The sequence below is a fragment of the Salvelinus sp. IW2-2015 genome, linkage group LG11 (genome assembly GCF_002910315.2).
Source record: "Salvelinus sp. IW2-2015 linkage group LG11, ASM291031v2, whole genome shotgun sequence".
Lineage (NCBI taxonomy): Eukaryota > Metazoa > Chordata > Actinopteri > Salmoniformes > Salmonidae > Salvelinus > Salvelinus sp. IW2-2015.
This window is the reverse complement of record NC_036851.1, coordinates 49,486,200-49,491,949: the sequence shown is the minus strand read 5'-3', so window position 1 is coordinate 49,491,949 and position 5,750 is coordinate 49,486,200. Positions and strand designations below refer to the sequence as shown.

The window sequence follows — 5,750 nt, the reverse complement described above, 5'->3', positions numbered from 1 at the left end:
TCCACCGCCGTGGCAATGAGAGGTAGCGGGTAACTAAACCCCCCTGTGATTGAATTTAGACCTCTATAGTCAATGCACGGACGCAGACCTCCCTCCTTRTTCTTCACAAAAAAGAAGCTTGAGGAGACGGGGACGTGGAGGGCCGAATGTACCCCTGTCCCAGAGATTCAGTGACGTATGTCTCCATAGCCACTGTCTCCTCCTGGGACAACGGGTACACGTGACTCCTTGGCAGCGCAGCGTTCTCCAGGAGGTTTATCGCGCAGTCGCCTCGTCGATGGGGTGGTAATTGGGTCGCCTTCCTTTTACAGAAGGCGATAGCCAAATCGGCATATTCAGAGGGAATGCGCACAGTGGAAACCTGGTCTGGACTCTCCACCGTTGTCGCACTGATGAAAACTCCTATGCACCTGCCTGAACACTCCTCTGACCACCCTCGAAGAGCCCCCTGTCTCCATGAAATCACCGGAATGTGATGAGCCAGCCAGGGAATTCCCAGCACCACTGGAAACGCAGGCGAATCAATAAGGAAGAGACTAATCCGCTCCTTATGATTCCCCTGCATTACCATGTCCAGTGGAACCGTGGCCTCCCTGACCAGCCCTGACCCTAATGGTCGGCTATCTAAGGCGTGCACGGGAAAAGGTTGGTCTAACGACACCAGGGGAATCCCTAGCCTTAATGCGAGCCCACGATCCATGAAGTTCCCAGCTGCGCCTGAATCGACTAGGGCCTTATGCTGTAGAGAGGGAGAAAACACAGAAAAAGAAATTAGCAAAAACATATGGCCGACAGGAAGCTCTGGGTGAGTCTGGTGCTGACTCACCTGGGGTGAACGAGGAGTGCTCTGCCTGCCATCCCGACTCCCAGACGAGCTCCGCCAGCACCGATCGGCAGTATGTCCTCTCCGACCACACCCAGTGCAGGAGGAAACTCCTCCTCCGGTCCCCCTCGATGCGGCCCCCCCTAACTCCATGGGGATTGGAGCAGGAGGGCCTGGAGGTGGAATCGACAGGGCCCGTTCTGGACGCCCGCGAGCAGCCAGCAGGTTCTCCAGTCGAATGGACATGTCAATCAGTTCATCGAGGGAGAGGGTGGTGTCCCGACACGCTAGCTCCCTGCGGACGTCCTCACGGAGGCTACAACGATAGTGGTCCATCAAGGCCCTGTCGTTCCACCCCGCCCCTGCGGCTAAAGTCCGGAACTCCAGTGCAAAGTCCAGCGCGCTCCTCGTCTCCTGTCGCAGGTGGAACAGCCGGTCACCCGCTACTCGGCCCTCAGGTGGGTGGTCGAACACGGCGGGTGAACTCGGGGTAGTGATCCCTCGCCGAGTCTGGGCCATTCCACACTGCGTTGGCCCACTCCAGGGCTCGACCCGTCAGACAGGAGACGAGGACGCTCACGCTCTCCTCCCCCGAGGGAGTCGGACGAACGGTAGCCAGGTACAGCTCCAGTTGTAGTAGGAACCCCTGGCACCCAGCCGCCGTCCCATCGTACTCCCTGGGGAGCGCCAGACGCAGGGCACCGGATCTGGACGCTGAAGGAGGGGTAGGTGGTGCTGGTGGAAGAGGCGCTGGAGGTGAGGTGTGGGATTCTGTCACGGGTTACTAGGAGTGGAAGGTAGGAGTCAGGCGCAGAGTGCAGAGGGTTCAATGATTTGTATAATTTAATTATCCGGAAAAAACGGTCACGCCAAACACAGGGCGCATACACACTGACCAACCCAGAACACAGGGTAAACGATCCAGAGAACAAAAACACATCCACAATCGACAGAGAACACAAAATAATCCCGCACAAACCTAAGCGGGCCTAACAGGCTTAAATAGACCAAAATCAAAAAACACAAAAAGGAACAGGTGCAACTAATAAGACTAAACTAACAGAAAAGGAAAAAGGGATCGGTGGCGGCTAGTAGACCGGCGACGACGACCGCCAAGCACCGCCCGAACAGGCAAGGGAGCCACCTTCGGTGGAAGTCGTGACAACCCTTCTTTTTCAAGACCTCTGCAATCTACCCTGGCATGCTGTCAATTAACTTCTGGGCCACATCCTGACTGATGGCAGCCCATTCTTGCATAATCAATTCTTGGAGTTTTTCAGAATTTGTGGATTTTTGTTTGTCCACCCGCCTCTTGAGGATTGACCACAAGTTCTCAATGGGATTAAGGTCTGGGGAGTTTCCTGGCCATGGACCCAAAATATTCATGTTTTGTTCCCCGAGCCACTTAGTTATCACACTTTTGCCTTATGGCAAGGTGCTCCATCATGCTGGAAAATGTATTGTTCGTCACCAAACTGTTCATGGATGGTTGGGAGAAGTTGCTCTCGGAGGGTGTGTTGGTACCATTCTTTATTCATGGCTGTGTTCTTAGGCAAAATTGTGAGGGAACCCACTCCCTTGGTTGAGAAGCAACCCCACACATGAATGGTCTCAGGATGGCATCTTACTGTTGGCATGACACAGGACTGATTGTAGCGCTCACCTTGTCTTCTCCGGACAGCTTTTTTCGATGCCCCAAACAATCCGGAAAGGGGATTCATCGAGAAAATGACTTTACCCAGTCCTCAGCAGTCCAATCCCTGTACCTTTTGCAGAATATCAGTCTGTCCCTGATGTTTTTCCTGGAGAACTTCTTTGCTTGGCCCTTTCGTGACACCAGGCCACTCTCCAAAAGTCTTCGCCTCACTGTGCGTGCAGATGCACTTCACACCTGCCTGCTGCCATTCCTGAGCAAGCTCTTTGTACTGGTGGTGCCACGATCCCGCAGCTGAATCCAAACTTTAGGAGACAGTCTTGGCGCTTGCTTGGACTTTCTTGGTGTTAACGTTCCCCAGTTTCTGTGTTGTAGCTTTTGTGATTGAGGTGTGTGTGTTTCAGAGATGCTCCTGAGTTCTCCCCAACCAGCTGATTGGTCGACTTCAATGGCTAATGGATGATTGGCAGAGCTGACCCCGCCCCCTCGGGCAAGAAGCAGCTGACTCTTAATCAGCTAATAGCCACCTGATGATATAAAAAAGCCAGTGTCTGTTTAAGAGCATTTAGAGTGAAATTATTAGAGAGAGGATAAGGCAGCGAGAGTCATTAAGGCTGAGGAATGCAGAGAGTTTGATTGAAGAGAGTTGGAGTGTAGCAGGGAGGTTGCTTCCCTCTTCTAGAGCGTGCGCTAACACTTGTCGCCTGACCTTCTTCACAACAATTGACCGCTCTCCTTGGAAATTCTTGATGATCCGGATAAATGGTTTTAGGTGCCAATCTTAACGTGGCGCAATATCCTTGCCTGTTGAAGCCCTTTTTGTGCAAAGCAATGATGACGGCACGTGTTTCCTTGCAGGTAACATGGTTACAGAGTAAGAACAAGGGATTCCAGCACCAACTCCTTTTTGTAGCTCCATCTGTTATTCCGAACTCAATCAGCATGACAGAGTGATCTTCCAGCCTTTGTCCTCGTCAATACTCACACCTCGTTTTAACGAGAGAATCACTGACATGTGTCAGCTGGTCCTTTTTGTGGCAGGCTGAAATGCAGTGTTAAATGTTTTTGGGGATTCAGGTTATTTTTTCTGCCTGGCAAAAGAAGGACTTTGCATTAATTGCAATTCATCTGATCACTCTTCTAACATTCTTGGTATATGCATTGCCCATCATACAAACTGAGATAGCCACGACTTTTGTTGAAAATTAATATTTGTGGTCATTCTCAAAATGTTTGCGCCCGCCTGTACACCAGTTGTCAAACAATTGTACTAATACACAAGTACCACAGTGTCATAAACACAGCTAATACTGGGACTTATACACAGTACACCAGATGTCATAACACAGCTAACACTGGGACTTATACACAGTACACCAGATGTCATAACACAGCTAATACTGGGACTAATACACAGTACACCAGATGTCATAACACAGCTAATACTGGGACTAATACACAGTACACCAGATGTCATACAAGCATACTGGGACTAATACACAGTACACCAGCTGTCAAAACACAGCTAATTACTGGACGCAGGCAGCTGTTATGTGAAACTTGCATTTTCTGTTTACAACGCGGTAAACAACCTTAACCAATATGCACAGGAAAGCTCCTGAAATTTGGCGCACTTTCAACTTTAATTAAGTGCGTTTTCTAAAACTAAGAGAGAAAGAAGGGAATCTGACAGGGTGCACACTGTCACTCTCAGGGTAATACTGTGTGTCTAGTGTTTGTGTGGAAGTCAGGTGGCGTTATGCACTGACACTACATAAGAATCTACTTCAATAAATTCAGGCATGTGACTTTCAATGGCCTCCTCTGTTCCTTTCTTCTATTGACTCTCTCCCTCGGACAGAGAGGACCTCAATGATTCACGAAGTCTCTACCTGGAGAAGCATCCCAGGCCAATCATTCATGGTGTATCTCTTTTCCTCTTTGCATATTTGTTCAAGAACCTCTTCAAAGGGCCAGGAAGAAAGCACACCTTCACCATGGGCCATGACTGTATGAAAAGTCCGGAAACTGGAGTGCTTCCCAAACATCGAGGACAACCATGTTACTGTAAAAGTATGCCATCCCACAAAAGGTTAATGTTCCTTGCGGAAAAACAGGTGCAGAGATCTATTTTGTTTCATGAAGTCAGCAGCGAAATGCCTATTAATGTGTTGATGTATCTTATCTCTATGAGCCTTACAACCAATGATATACAGTTGAAGTCGAGTTACATAACCTTAGCCAAATACATTTAAAACTAAAAATTTTCACAAACTCCTGACATTTAATCCGAGTCAAAATTCCCTGTCTTAGGTCAGTTAGATCACCACTTTATTTTAAGAATGCTGAAACGTCAAAATAATTAGTAGAGAGGAATTATTTATTCAGCTTTTATTTCTTTCATTCACATTCCCAACGGTCAGAAGGGGAGAAGGGGGGGGAGAGGGTGGTTGTGTTTACATACACTCAATTTAGTATTTGGAGCATTGCTTTAAATTGTAACTTGGGTCAAATTGTTTTGGGTAGCCAGCTTCCCACAATCAGTGAGTTGAATTTTGGCCCAATTCCCCTGACAGAGTTAGTATAACGAGGACAGGTTTTGTAGGCCCTCCTTGGTCGCACACGGCTTTTTTCAGTTCTGCCCACAAATTTCTAGAGGATTGAGGTCAGGGCGGGTTGTTTTGATGGCCATTTTCACAACTTTGGGAAGTATGCTTGGGGTCATTTGTCCATTTGGAAGACCCATTTGCCGACCAAGCTTTAACTTCCTGGACTGATGTCTTGAGATTTGCTCAAATATATCTACACAAATCAAGTGTATTTTATAGTTGCCTTTCTTACATCAGCTAATTTCTCGAAGTGCCTGTACAGGAAACCAGCCTAAAAACCCAACAGCAAGCAAGCAGGTGTGAAGCCGCGGCTAGGAAAAACTCCCTTAGAAAGGCCAAAACCAGAAGAAACCTAGAGATGAACCAGGCTATGCAGGGGTGGCCAGACCTCTTCTGGCTTGTGCCGGGTTGGAGATTATAACAGAACATGGGCCAGATGTTCAAATGTCATAAATGACCAGGCCCATGTCAAATACATATAATCACAGTAGTTGTCGAGGTTTGCAGCAATCAGCACCTCAGGAGTAAAATGTCAGTTGGCTTTTCATTGCCAATCATTAAGCAGTATTCTCTACCACTCCTGCAGTCTCTAGGAGAGTTTGAACAGCAGGTCTGGGACAGGGTGCACGTCCGGTGAACAGGTCAGGGTTCCATAGCCGCAGGC

The 5,750-nt window shown here is 48.5% G+C and overlaps 1 pseudogene; it reads right to left on the bottom strand.

Annotated features, from left to right (window-relative positions):
* Nucleotides 1–1,342, bottom strand: part of LOC111970766 (collagen alpha-1(II) chain-like) — a 72,477-nt pseudogene extending 71,135 nt beyond the window's left edge.
* Between the last annotated feature and the right edge of the window lie 4,408 nt (nt 1,343–5,750).